Source organism: Trachypithecus francoisi, unplaced genomic scaffold, assembly GCF_009764315.1.
Source record: "Trachypithecus francoisi isolate TF-2019V2 unplaced genomic scaffold, Tfra_2.0 Lachesis_group8, whole genome shotgun sequence".
NCBI classification, from domain to species: domain Eukaryota; kingdom Metazoa; phylum Chordata; class Mammalia; order Primates; family Cercopithecidae; genus Trachypithecus; species Trachypithecus francoisi.
In genome coordinates, this window is record NW_022681473.1 from 101,836,331 (window position 1) to 101,851,240 (window position 14,910).

Here is a 14,910-nt window from a genome sequence, read left to right on the forward strand (position 1 = left end):
CATCATTGGGAGAACTAACATCTTTACAATAATGAGTCTTCTAATCTATAAGTGGGATATATAGCTCCAGTTATTAAATCTTTTTAATGTCCTTCAACGAAGTTACAGAGCTTTCCTTGTAGAAGCCTTCTCCTTCTTAGATATTTTCTTGATATTTTTTGATGCTACACAGAATATTTTTAAAAAGTACTCAAGTCAAGATTCAATATAACTGATAACTTTCCTGCATATTAATGAACATTTTTTTCTTTTCCAGATGGAGTCTTACTCTGTTGTCAAGGCTGGAGTGCCGTGGCGCAATCTTAGCTCACTGCAACCTCCACCTCCCAGATTCAAGCGATTCTTCTGCCTCAGCCTCCCAAGTAGCTGGGACTACAGTCACGTGCCATCACGCCCCGCTAATTTTTGTGTTTTTAGTAGAGACAGGGTTTCACCATATTGGCCAGGTTGGTCTCAAACTCCTGACCTCATGATCCGCCTGCCTTGGCCTCCCAAAGTGCTGGGATTACAGGCGTGAGCCACCGCACCTGGCGTTAAAGAACTCTCTTAAGTGAAATTGGCATTTTTTAAACTGTGGCACATTGTGGTGGATAATATGATGACTACTAGTACAGTCTGGTCCCACGACCTTGATTCATGCTAAGGCATCAGCAGTTTTGCCACCACTGTTTTTGCAACATCCGTGCAACCATCAACTTGGTGAAAAGAGTAAACAATGTCTTATAAAAAGTTTTCATCTCAGGAATGTCTTAGGGATCCCTAGAGGTAGCACATCTACTTTGAAAACCACTGCTGCAGAAAAATGAATGCCCATGTGTACCAGGAAACATCCGTAAGAATGTTTGCAGAACATTGCTTAAAGTAGCCGTGGACTGGAAATAACCTGAAAGTTCTTCAGCTATAGAATTGATAAATGAACTATTCTTACCAATGAGAATTAATACATAAGTTGTACTCACCAATGGAATAATATATAGCAATAAAAATAAAATTGCTGGCATTGCAGGTATGGCGACTCATGCCAGTAATCCCAGCGCTTTGGAAGGCCAAGGTAGAAGGGTTGCCTGAGCACAGGAGTTCAAGACTATGCTGGGCAACATAGTCTTGTCTCTACAAAAAAAAAAAAAATTTTTTTTTAATTAGTTGGGCACAGTAGTGTATACCTGTAGTCACAGCTATTCAGGAGGCTGAGGTGGGGAGCCTGGCTTGAGCCCAGGAAATCGAGGTCTCATTGAGCTATGATTGCATCAGTGCACTCCAGCCTAAGTGCAGACTAACAGACTGAGACCCCGACTTAAAAGAAAAATGATAATTGCTAACCGCTTTATGAAACAGTATGCAGTAATACTGCAAGCAAGAGGTCCCTGCTGGTGGCACCTGGACGGCACATCTGAGGCCTCAGGTGTTCCTAGGGATTATGAAGAGAGAGAACAGGCTTTATTCTCCTTAGATCCAGACAAGAGTCAAGTTTCTAGCAACAGAGGACCAGATTTTTATTTCCTTGAGCCTGAAGAAAAGATGAAGATTTTTCCTGGTTTTCAGAGAGGTAAGGTGAGCCTAGCCAGCAGAATATGGTGAATCTGCTTGGAGAGGGACTGTAGCTGTCTGTGTTATTTGGTTCTAAAAAGGAGAATTTATCCAATCCTGCTGTTTCTGATCATCCAGGAGGACAAGTGCACTGGTGGAATTTCTCCAAGGACTTTATATTAGTAGACTTAGGTGCAAGAAAATGTCCCCTCAACCTTTAACAGAATATAATGGATTATCTGTTCAATCATCTCTGATTCAAATAGGTAGAAATCGTTGCATGTTCACTATTTGTCCATTTAAAACCATCAGTAGAAACCCCACCAACCTGCCCTCTGTGAGGATGAAGGAATCACAAACTATGAGAAGGCAAAGCAATATTACAAATCTGTCAAGGGCATTCTGGAAGGGCTGATGGATGAGACATATGAGAATATTAATTTTAAAAAGTGATGAGGGCAGTCAAGGAAACACAATGTGAGCACAAAGGGATGTTCAAAAGCTAACAACAAAACAAGAAAACCCTAAATATTTAATAGGTTAAAGTAAACTGAGGAGCAGGGAAGTCACTACTGAGAATCACATTGGAGATCTAGGAAATCAAGGGAAATGCTTCAAGGAACAGAGCCAAGACACAAAAATGGATTAATAAAAGAAAAAGATCATCAGCTTGGAAAAAAATCCGGGGACCTAATAAGCAAAAAATAGAAGATTCAGAAGGAGAAGAGAGGAACGAATGAAGAAGACCATTTCTCCTGAGCTTCAGATAGACTTGAATTCACAGATTGAAAGCATATAGAAAATTCAACTCAAGACTGATGAAAATAGATTCATACCTATAAATAACCTAGTGAAATTCCTAAAATATAATATTGAAACTTCTCATAGGGCGATAAAAACATTAGCAGTTTCCAAATTGGGTAGGTAGGGAGTAGGAAGCATGCATGAAAGAGAATCAGACTAGCATAAGATTTCTCATTTGCAACGCTGCAATTAGAAGGCAGCAGAAATTAGCTGGGCATGGTGGCACATGCCTGTAGTCCCAGTTACTCAGGAGGCTGCTTGAGCCTGGGAAGTTGAGGTTGCAGTGAGCCATGATTGCACCACTGCACTCTAGCCTGGGAGACAGAGTGAGACCTTGTCTTGAAAAAAAATAAAGAAACAGAGAGAGAGAGAGAGAGAGAGAGGAAGGAAGGAAGGAAGGAAGGAAGGAAGGAAGGAAGGAAGGAAGGAGGAAGGAAGGAAGGAGAGAGAGAGAGAAAGAAAGAAGAAAGAAAGAAAGAGAGAGAGAGAGAGAAGAGAAGAGAAGAGAGAGAGGAAGGCAGCAGAGTGACAACTGTTCTAGAAACCACCAAGGTTCATCTTGAGATAGATAGATATGTGGAAGTATGCAAATAATGGAAAAATGATTTTAGTGTCATAGTAGAAGTTATCAGTGTAATTATGACTGTTAGGAATGGGAACATAATCAACAACAAAATCAGAAAGCATAATAAAACATCACAATGAACAGGAATAAGAAAATAAGCAGAAATTCAACTAGACCAAATATATGAATATTCCTGCATTTGCCTTCCGAATATTCATTTCTCCCTTCTTCTGCTAACATTACCCAGATGTTCTTTTCACTCAATAAACAATAATGCGGCACTTGCTATTGGTGCCAGGTGCTTTTCTAAGTTTTTCACAAATATTAACTTTTTTAATCCTCCGAATAGTTCATTTTACTGAAGAGGGACAAAAAGAAGGTGGAAATAGGCACTTGACCCAAGATGAACAAACTGTGAGCGCTTTATTGAATGTTCTGCTTGAATTATTGTTAAAAAGATACTTTCTTGGCCGGGCGCGGTGGCTTACGCCTGTAATCCCAGCACTTTGGGAGGCCAAGACGGGCAGATCACGAGGTCAGGAGATTGAGACCATCCTGGCTAACACTGCGAAACCCCGTCTTTACTAAAAATACAAAAAAATTAGCTGGGCATGGTGGCGGGCGCCTGTAGTCCCAGCTACTCGGGAGGCTGAGGCAGGAGAATGGCGTGAACCCGGGAGGCAGAGCTTGCAGTGAGCCGAGATCGCGCCACTGCACTCCAGCCTGGGTGACAGAGCGAGACTCCATCTCAAAAAAAAAAAAAGAAAAGAAAAGATACTTTCTTTTCCCTGGGATTCCTAAGCAGATGAAATATAAGACTAGAGTTGCTGGTGATCAATCTTTGCTTTCCCACAGGGAGAACTTGTCTGTGTCTGAAGCTAGAAGAGGAAGAAATCTAAACTTCAAATATATCCCTTGCCTGGTTCCACCTTTTGGACTTTCCATATTTCAGGCACCAATTACTGCTTTGGGTTAAAAGTTGGGTTCATCATTTGCAACAGCAGTCTTGACTAAATTGTCAGCAAAATTAGAGAAAAGTAAAAAGAAGAAAATGACAACAGAAAATAAACTGCAAATTTAAAAAACATTTAAAATAAGTAATATGAAATAAAATGCACTGTGAAAACAATAATATGAAATGTAACGCACTACATGTAAATTACCTAAATTTTCCTATTAAAATACAGAGATTTTAAGACTGAATTTTAAAATACACTCAGTTAAATTTTCATGAATAAATATGCAGAAAATATGATGACAAAGAAAATTTGAAATGGTTGAAAATAAAATATCAGGCAAATGCAAGCAAAAAGAAAGGCAGTCATGGCAACAATAATATCAAATAAAATGGAATTAAGATCTGGGACAAAAACAGAACAGTTACAATGATAAAAGGCATAGTCCATGAAGAAGATATAATAATCATTAAGTTACTGGTACAAACAATATAGCAGTCAAACCTGAAAAATTTTTTAACTCCTATAATAATAAGAAAAACCAAAATAAGAGAATGTTTTAAAATATTTATTTTAAATTCGATAGACCAAGTAGAAAAAAAGTAACAAAGATAAAAAAGATTTGAATAATATAATCAAAGGATTTGACAGTTCTAGATACATAAAACATACATTATTTTATGTCCATTGAAAATTTGCAAAAGTGCATCATGTACTTGGGACAAAGAAAAAGCTTAATAAATTCCCCAAATACCTTATAGCAGACCACATACTCAGAAAATCAACTATTACAAATCTGAAAATCAACAATTAAAAAAACTTCCCCTTCTAAGCCAAAACACCTAACAATATAACAACTACTTGAAAGCAAGGAACACTTTTGTGTTTATAATTTCAAATATATCTGGTTGTTTCCTTAAATAATGATTGCATTTACATTTTAAATAAATAATACTACATATCAAAAGTTATCCAGCACAGCTAAATTCATACTCCCAGAAATTTACAATCTGAAATCTCTCCTTTTATTATTAATTAAAATAAATAATAAATTGGTTAAGTGTTAAATTCTAAAAATTAGGATGTGTGATAACAAAATAAACCAAAAGAGACTAGAAAAGATATTTAAGAAAGATAAATGTTTAAATTAATGTAATGGAAAACAACAATGGAAATAAGAAGAGTAAACAAAGCCCAAAAGCTTGTTTTTAAGAAAAAAAAAAAAAACATGAAACAGAATATCTCTGTGTAGATTAAGGAAAAAAGAAAATACATATATATATATATATATAATATATATATATATATATATACACACACAATATTGGGAATGAGAAGGGGATATAATCACAGATATGCAAGATATGCAATAATATTATGTGCAATAAATGTGAAACTCTAAAGGAAATGATGATTTTTCTGGTCAAATAATAACTATCAGGCCAGGTGCAGTAGCACATGCCTATAGTTCCAGCACCTTCAGAGGCCAAGGTGGGAGGATCACTTGAACCCAGGAATTTCAGATCAGCCTGGGCAACATAGTGAGACCCTGTCTTTAAAAAAAAAATTTTTTTTTAATTAGCCAGACATGACGATGTCTGCCTTTAGTCCCAGCTACTCAGGATGCTGGACCAGAGAATGACTTGAGCCCAGAAGTTTGAGGTTACAGTAAGCCATGATGATGACACTGCACTGCAGCCTGAGTAACAAGAGTGAGACCCTGTCTCTAAAATAATAATAATAACTACCGAAATTGTCCCATAGAGAAGTATAAAACCTGAACAGACAACTGTATAAGAAATTGGAAAGATGACTAAAGATGCACATTAAAAACGACCCTAGGTTCAGACATATTTACAGACAAGTTCTATCTAAGCTTTAGGGTACAAATCATTTCTAAGTTATTTAAAATGTTTCAGACTATTAAAAAGTGGAAAGCTATATTAGCCCGTTTTGCATTGCTGTAAAGGAATATCTGAGACTGAGTAATTTATGAAGAAAAAAGTTTGGTTGGTTCACAGTCCTGCAGGCTGTATAAGCATGGCACCAACGTGCTCACCTTGTGGTGAGGCCTCAGGAGGCTTTCATTCATGGTGGAAGGTGAAGCAGGAGCAGGCATGTCACATGACGAGAGAGGGAGCAAGAGAGAAGAGTGAGTGCCAGGCTCCTTTTGATAACTAGCTCTCACATAAACTCATCACCATGGGCAGGGCACTAAGCCGTTCATGAGGTATCTGCCCCCATTATCCAAACACCTCCCACTAGTCCTCACCTCTAACATTGGGGATCATATTTCAATGTGAGATCTGGAGGGGACAAATATCCAAACTATATCAAAAGCTTTCTAATTTATCTTACAGATAATAAAGCTAGTTTAACTTAATATCTGACAGTGAAAAATATAAAATATTGACTAATTTCACTTATTATAAAAGATAAAATTATAAATGTAATAATGGCAAATAAAACCTTTCAATGGTACAAAAAAAGTAAAAATTAAGAATTCTTAATTCAACCAATTAAGAATTAAGAATTCAACTAATTAAGAATTATTCCAGGAATATTAATATCAGTTTAATATTTAAAAATCTACAACTTAATTTATAGCTTCAACTAATCAGAAGAGAAAACCCAAGTGATTATAAGAACAGATTCTGAGAAGGCATTTGATAAAATTTTACATCTATTCCTAATTAAAATGCTATATAAAATAGGACTAAAGGAACTCAACTAACTGCACTAAAGAATATTTTTCCTACAAGCAACAGCAAATTAGTAGTTATCTTTTACGGGGTAGAGAAGGCAAGAGGTTAGGCTAGTGGACGAGCAGGTAGAGTCAACAATATTGACCATGTTGTAGTTCTTAATTGGGTGATGGATTCACAGGTATTCATTTTTATTTTATTTTATTTTTTTTTTTTGAGACAAAGTCTCGCTCTGTTGCCAGACTGGAGTACAGTGGCACAATCTCGGCTCACTGCAAGCTCTGCCTCCCAGGTTCAAGCAATTCTCCTGCCTCAGCCTCCTGAGTAACTGGGACTACAGGTGCGTGCCACCATGCCCAGATAATTTTTTGTATTTTTAGTAGAGACAGGGTTTCACCATATTGGCCAGGATGGTCTTAATCTCTTGACCTCGTGATCCGCCCGCCTCAGCCTCCCAAAGTGCTGGGATTATAGGCATGAGCCACCATGCCCGGCCTCACAGGTATTCATTTTATTATGTCTTATAATTTACATATGTCACACATTTGATAGACCAAGTAGAGGAAAAGTAACAAGGATAAAAAGGACTTGAATAATATAATCAATAGACTTGACAGTTCTATATACATAAAACATACATTATTTTTATGTCAATTGAGAATTTGCAAAAATGCGTCATATACTTGGGACAAAGAAAAAGCTTAATAAATTCCCAAAATACCTTATAGCAGAACACATGCATTATTTTCTACATGATAAGAATATCAAAAGCAATAGTAAAGTTTATACTAAACAGCAAAATTTTAAGCTATTTTCATTAAAATCAGGAGTAAGGCAGGGTTGCTTGCTATCATGAGAATTATTACATATTATATTGGAGGAACTAGCTAATACCAAAAAATTAAAATAATTTTACAAATATTAGAAGAGACAAAATTATCTTTATTTGAAATTGCTGTGCTTTTATAGCTAGAAAGTCCAAGGGATCCAGTTTTTTAAAAATAGAAACTCCTATAATTAATATAGAAGAAATGTGGACTCCAAATTTAAGAGGCCAGCAGGGTTGGTCCCTTCTGAGGCTTATAAAACAAGATCTGTCCCAGTATCTGCCATTGGCTGTAGATGGCTGTCTTTTCCCTGCATCTCTTCACACAATCTTCTCTCTAAGTTTGTCTCTGTGTCCAAATTTCTTCTTATTGGGTTTGGGCTTATCCTAATGACCTCATTTTAACTTGATGACCTGCATAAAGACTGTGTCTCCAAACAAAGTCGCTTATGAGGTACTGGAGATGAAAACTTCACCATAAGAATTTTTTTTTTTTTGGCAGGAGGCACAGCAGGGGACTATTCAACCCAACTTATTTTGTGATATATTTCGGAGTAACATTTGGACATCAGTATACATTCCTCCTAAGCATTTCAGCAATTGTGTCATTAAGCAGATTTCTATATTTATTACTTTTTTCTTTTGATTAAAATTTACATACAAGAAAATGCTTAATTTGGAGGTCAAGAGTTCAAGACCAGCTTAACCAACATGGTGAAACTCCGTCTTGACTAAAAATACAAAAATTAGCTGGGTGTGGTGGCAAGTGCCTATAATCCCAGGTACCTGGGAGGCTGAAGCAGGAGAATTGCTTGAACCCAGGAGGTGGAGGGTGCAGTGAGCCAATACTGTGCCACTGCACTCCACCCTGGGCAACAAGAGTGAAACTCTGTCTCAAAAAAAAAAAAAAAAATATATATATATATATATATATATATATGTACATAAGTATGTATTTGCTTATTTCACTTTTGTCTGCAATGACCAAAAAGAAAAAGAAAAAAACTGGAAACCAAGTGACTATCTATTAGTAGAAGATTGGTTGACTAAATTGTGGTTCATTTGTGAAATACTATCTTGCTGTTGTTTGAATGAGTTAAACCTACTGTATACTGTTTGATCCACAGTCTTAGCCACCACCCAATACTGTGTCCCAACAAAACTCATATTAGAAAGAGCATTTCACTTTTACAATCAAGGACTAATACAGACATAGTTTTAAAAGATGAAAGAAACAGGTCATCCCTCTGCTGAGACTCTTGCTGTTGTCTAGTGGCCTTACTCTCCAGGCATATTCCTGTACCCCAGCCATTTAGAAGAGGGAGACTAGGCACCCAGGACTAGCCAGAACTGCCTTCCCCAAGGTCAGGCAGCAGAAACAAGGGAGGGCCCTGGAGTCAGGCCAGGTAGGCAAGCACAGGGGATAAAATGTCATCAATTCCTCCTGACAGGTGAGCAGTGGTGGGAATAAAAGTGCAGATGGGATTTGGGTCCAGTGAAAAAACTAGGATTTGCTCATCGAAAACTCAGGTCATATGAGGCCAGCAGAACAAGGAACAGCAGTGGGTTAAGTGAGTAGGAAGACTTTGGAGCCAGAATAACCTCGGTTTGGAAATTCTGGTTGTTCCACAACCAGTGAGGCTAGGCAGATGCCTCACCCTATTTTTGTCTTTTATCAAATGGGAATAATGACATTTACCTCCTAGGTGTGATGAGAAGAGTACATGCAGTGATGAATGTAAAATACACACTGTAGATGCTCAACAGTAACTGCCATCGTTATTTGCATCTGGGTATGTATCCATTCATAGCAGATGCCCAGTAATGGCCACGAGCATCAGCATCGTCACAGTGCTTTCCTCGGCTTCCCTGGAGACAAAAAGAGAGGGAGAAGCTTTCCTCTGCCCTCCTTGCTCCCTGCTCCATAACCCCAGAACCTCCTTCTGTTTCCTCTTTTATTATCTCTGCACGCAGATGAGGAATGCAGCCTTTAAACAGCCTAAATGGCAGGAAGCCAAGGAAGGAACCATCACAAGAGTGTCCTCGTAATAAATGGCCTTGATTCATTAATGCAAATGGTTTGTGTGTGCACTGTGCCAATGAAGACATCAGGATTTGGGAACTAAGTTTAGTTATCTCTTCCAGGGCTAAGTTTTTATTGGTGTGTGTGTGAGAGAGAGAGATGGGGAAACAGAGACAGAGAAAACACACACACAGAAACAGAGACAAAGGCAGAGCCAGAGACAGAAGGAGGGAGAGAATACTTTTGTTTTACCCAAGAGTAGAACAAAGAGGGAGATAGTATCATGAAGTTCAAATGTCATTCACGAAAACCAGAAAGTGATCACCCTCATGTTCATGCAGATCAATCCTGTAGGTATTTAGATAGAAAATGTTCTGCTCTGATAAGCTAATTGGCTCAGTCATCTAACTCTATGTGTCATCTGAATCTGGTTGGATAGCTAGGCAGCAGGAGTGGTACCAGTGGATTGGTAAATGTACAGAACCTGAGGATCAGAGGGTTATTTGTTCATTCCCTCCCAGATAGGGTGAGCCACAGTTACCTCCCAGACAGGAAGAAAGCCTCTTTTTAAAAGATCCTTGATACCCCTCCGATGCTGCTTGTCACTCGGACTCTTTCCAAAGAAAAGAAGTCTCCCAACTTTCTTGCTTACGTGCTCACCGCTCTCAGGATCAAGAAACTCTTCCCCTGAATTTCCATGGTGATTTTACTGCTGTGTTAAACATTCCTTCCTTGATAGAAGCAGAAAACAGGGACGTCCCTCTTCTTTGAATAAATTGTCCCTCACAGAACTGTAGGACATCTTTCTGTCTTCCATGAAAAATGTCCCAATCCCAGACTTCACAACTTTGCCCTAATCATAAACACACCTCTCTGTCCTGTCCCTGTCTCTTCCACCACCCTTCAGACCCACTAACACAGCAGAGATGACAGAATAGGCGAAAATAGGCAGCTTGCGTGCAGGATTAGAGTTGGGGATGATGTCTTCTGTTAACTGATGCTGAGTGCTGACTCTCCTGGTATCCACATGGGCCTTGGTCTTTGAGACTAACCTGATTCTTTTATCTCACCTGGTGTCCTGAACACCCTATTGTCTGCCCGTCATCAGTCTTTTCTTTACAGCCCTCACCTGTTTCCTCACCTGTCTATCACCTTTATTCCCTCACCTGTCTTCACCTTCAAGCCTCTGTTAGCAGCCACAGTGGCCCTGGTATGTAGTCACTGAAAATATCCCTCTCCTAGTAGGCTGGCCAGCCTCTTTCAGCTTCACCACTTCCCTCTCATCACTTCACACTAGGAAGCTGAAGTTAGTTTGGTTTTATCTCCCTTGGCAAAACTGTAGCTCCATGACTCCACGATTCAAGGCAGCTGCCCTGGGTTGGCCTTCTCATTCTGTCTATTGCATAACAAGCTCCTTTGTTCCTGCCTGAGTGTCGACGTTGCTTAAATGTGACAATGCTCCCTTTGTTCTTCTCCCAGTGCATCCGCGTCAGCGGTTCCACACCACACCACCGTGAAAACCAAATCAGCAGAGGCCGTCTGGAAACTGATGAGTTACGCCTCAGAAACTCACCCCAGATACTAAGGAGATGCCCATTATTGGCCCTTTCTTGGCTGTCTCAGAATTGCTTTAGGGCCTTGTCACTTTGTCAGTCACACAAGTAATGAGCTGTTAGGTCTCACCTACCTCAGCCGATTTCATGGTCATTTCTGGACTCACTTAACTTTCCCTAGCATTATAGATTCCCAAGCAAGACAGTGACCTGAAGAAGTCTTTGGATCCCTCTCCAGCTTCCAGGCTAACCAACTGCCCTGTCCATGGTCTAAGGCCTTCAACCTTTGTAAAGATCCCGGATGAAGGAGGTATTCTATTCCCATTTCACAGATGAAAAGAATAAGGCTTGGTGAGCACACGAGGCTAGGAAGAGGTAGCACTGGCCAGAAACCCAGATGGGGGACTCATTTCACTAGCTTAGAATGGCCCTGCAGAATTAGGAAGAACAGTTTAAGACCATTTTCTCCTCTGCTTCCCAGCTACCCCTGACCAGGAGTAATAGGGCTTGAAAGAGGGCCCTTGGTCTGAGAATAACTGAGTCCCATGATTTAATTCTGTGAAGCAGGGTTCCTTGTGGAATGAGGGCAGAAGGTAAGCACAGCTATTGTATTAGCAGCAAAACCCCAAGATGTTGCAGAGAGCACAGTCCCTGGAAGCCAGGGATTTCCTCTCAATGTCCTACTATGGGGGAAAGAGAATAGAAGCACTGGTGAAATACTAACTCATGAGTCTCCAGCCCAAGCTGCAGCTCCCCATCGAGGTCTTCTAGACAGGGACTCAGCCCAGCAGAGGAGCCTGGAATTGCAGGTGATGATTCCAAGTCTCCCTTGCTAAAGTTGCTGGTTTCCCACAGATTTGGATCCCACAACTTAGCTGCCTCACTCTGTGAGATGAGACTCCCTGAGTTTGGTTGGGAGCAGGTCCCCCTCCCTAAGATAAGAACTGGCAGGGGCAGTGATATACTTTGGATGTTTGTCCCTCCTCACCCCGCACCCCGACAATCTCATGCTGAAATATAATCCCCAATGTTGGAGATGGGGCCTGGTCAGAAGTGTTTGGATCATGGGAACGGACCCCTCATGAATGGCTTGGGCCATCCTCTTGGTGATAAGTGAGCTGTCACTCTGAGTTCATATGAGAACTGGTCTTTTAAAAGTGTGTGGCACCTTCCCACTATACACACTCACTCTCTCTCACTCCCATTTTTGCCAGGGGAGGTGACTGCTTTTGCTTTAGCTTCTGCCATGAGTAAAAGCTTCCTGAGACCTCCCCAAAAGCAGATGTCAGCACCATGCTTCCTGCACAGCTTACAGCACCATGAGCCAATTAAACTTCTTTTCTTATAAATTACCCAGTCTCTGATATTTCTTTATAGCAACACAAGAACAGCCTAATACAGGGGGTTACCTCCCCCATTTTCACCTCCAGCTCCCTAACGTGACTGTTGATGTCTTGATGGGACATGCAGGTTTGGGGGCTGGTTAGGCTGGCAGGTCTTTTTCTTTCCTTTTTTGTTTTCCACTAGCAACAAGAACTGCTCCCATAGCCACGTCCTCTCTCTCTCTTTCTCTCTCTCTCTCTCTCTCTCTCTCTCTCTCTCTCTCAGCACTTGGAGAAATGCATGGAAACAGGGTCTCCAGCCCTTCAGCCACTCCTACCCCTCCCACCCACCAAAGCACTGCCTATTGTCCTGTTTGGCAAGAGCATAAAACCAGGCTGACTGGGACTGGGACTTGCAAGCCTTAATCAGAGAAGGTGGACTGGGGAGGGAGGTGGAGACCTGGGTGGGGTGGGGGGTGGACAGGAGAGATAAAGAAGGAGAGAAAGGATGGTTGAGGAAAAAGTGGGGGAGGGAAGAAGGAAAATGGAATAGAGAGAAGCAGAATACTGACTGATAAAGCAAGGAAGGAGTAGAATGGGAGAGAAGGACAGATAATAATGAGCGCTGTCTGTGGGAGCGCCATTTGTTTCAGAGCTGGGTTGTGCATGTTTCTGGCCCCATGCTCATGCAGGATTGGCTGAAGCTGACAATGGTTTTCCTGGGGGTGAGGGAGGCTGAGCAGCAGAAAATAGAAACTGTTCTAATAGTAATGATAACATTAATAAATAAAAGAGACTAATGTCGAGGGTAATTGGGTTGCAAGAAAAACTCACTGCAGTGAAAGAGAAGCCATTTCACTGCCCATTTGACTTCAATTGGTGTCTAGTAAGGGCATTTTAAATGCCGTAGAAATGTCGTGTTTTTAAGCTAGGAGAAACCTCAGGCATCTTAGGGGTTGTTTAACCCCCTCATTTTACAGAGAAAGCTCAGAGAAACTAAATTATTTTCTCAACACCACTCAGGAAGTTAACAGCAGACACTGACCTGGGGAAATCTTGACTTCCAATTGGAGAAGCAGCTTTATAGAGCTGAGAGTCTGAGGTCTTTGGAGTTAGCTCTGAGTTCCAATCCAGTCCGGCCCCTCTGGCCCAGCAGGAGAGGCTTGCTCCTTTAGAGTTTCCTGTAAGGGAAGAGTTTTGAGAAATATTACAATAGAAAAATGAATGTTTCTCTTTTTTTCAACGTGAGTCTTGATCAAAAAATGCACTCCCCTGAGTATAGCAGGCACCGTAATCTCTCCTCATAGTGTTGAAGGCATCACAAAGACAAGAACTCTCTAGATTAGCCCAAGATCCCAAAAAACCACAGGTCAGAGGACATTCTGGATCTTTCAGTGAGAAGAACATATTATAAAGTATTCCACCCCACAACGGGGACTGGACTCTTTTGCCCAAGTTACGTGATGCTTTACCAAGGTTTTCCTTTTCCTTTCCTCATCCCAGGTCTATTCCCGTCCCTCCCCATCCATCCACTTCACAGTGTAGGCCTGCACTGTCCAATATGGTAGACACTCACTAACGTGGCTATTTAAATTTAAATGCATTAAAATTAAATAAAATGTAAAATTCAGTTCCCTGTACTTGAAGAGTGACGTGAAGCCAGTGACTACCATATTGGACAACACAGTACTGAACATTTCTATTACTGCAGAAAATAATAATGAATATTAATGGTATAGGCCCACTTCTGTGGTTTGGTTGTTATGTTTGTCTTAATAGTTTCCACTAAAAATTGCTACAAGCCCAGGCACTGGCTAGTTTGCAGATCCCTGAACTTGAGGACAGCATTGCTTCACATTCCTCCCTGACTGCTTGCTGACTGTTTGTTGAGGGCACTGCAGGTGCGTGCCCCTGCGAGCGGGTCCTGTGCCTCCCTCTGGAGTAGAAGAGTAGGAAGGGGTAACTCCTTGCTGCCTGTAGTGTACTGACTTGCTGATCTCTTTCTTTCTTCATCTCCATCCCTGACTTTCTCTGTTACTTCCCCATGTCCCTGGTGACTGCAGGTTAAATGGCTTGACCAGTTCTTCAAGCTCCAAGGACCTGCCGGGTTGAGCTCATCATGGGGTTGGGGGATGGGATTGATCACCAAATTCCTAACTGACTCATCCCTCCTCCCCACTTTTCTACTTTCCCTTTCCTCACCAAGACTACAATTTCCAGTCCAATATAAGTGCTAACAATGAGAGATCAGCCACAGCTACCTGCAAGTTGGAATCCCAAGAGAAAAGCCCAGACTCATGTTTCCAGGCAATTACTGGTTTCTTCTAGAAAGAAAGGAAAGGAGAGATAGGGAGGAGGAAAGAGCATCCTCAAGTGCTGTTTATTTTGCCAACTGAGTGAATGGAAACAAGACTAGTGGAAGATCATACCCACCAATTTCCTCAACCATACAGAATGCTCATCTGTCTTAGCTTCTTTAGTTCTTCCCAGCTAAAACTCCTTCTGCTTGCTCAGATGTCTTATTTGTTCACTCATTCATTCACCTACTCATTTTCCTAACCAAAGATTCTGATTTCTGCCTATCAGAAACACCTGGGGAGTCTTTTTCAAAGCACACAAGCCCAAACAA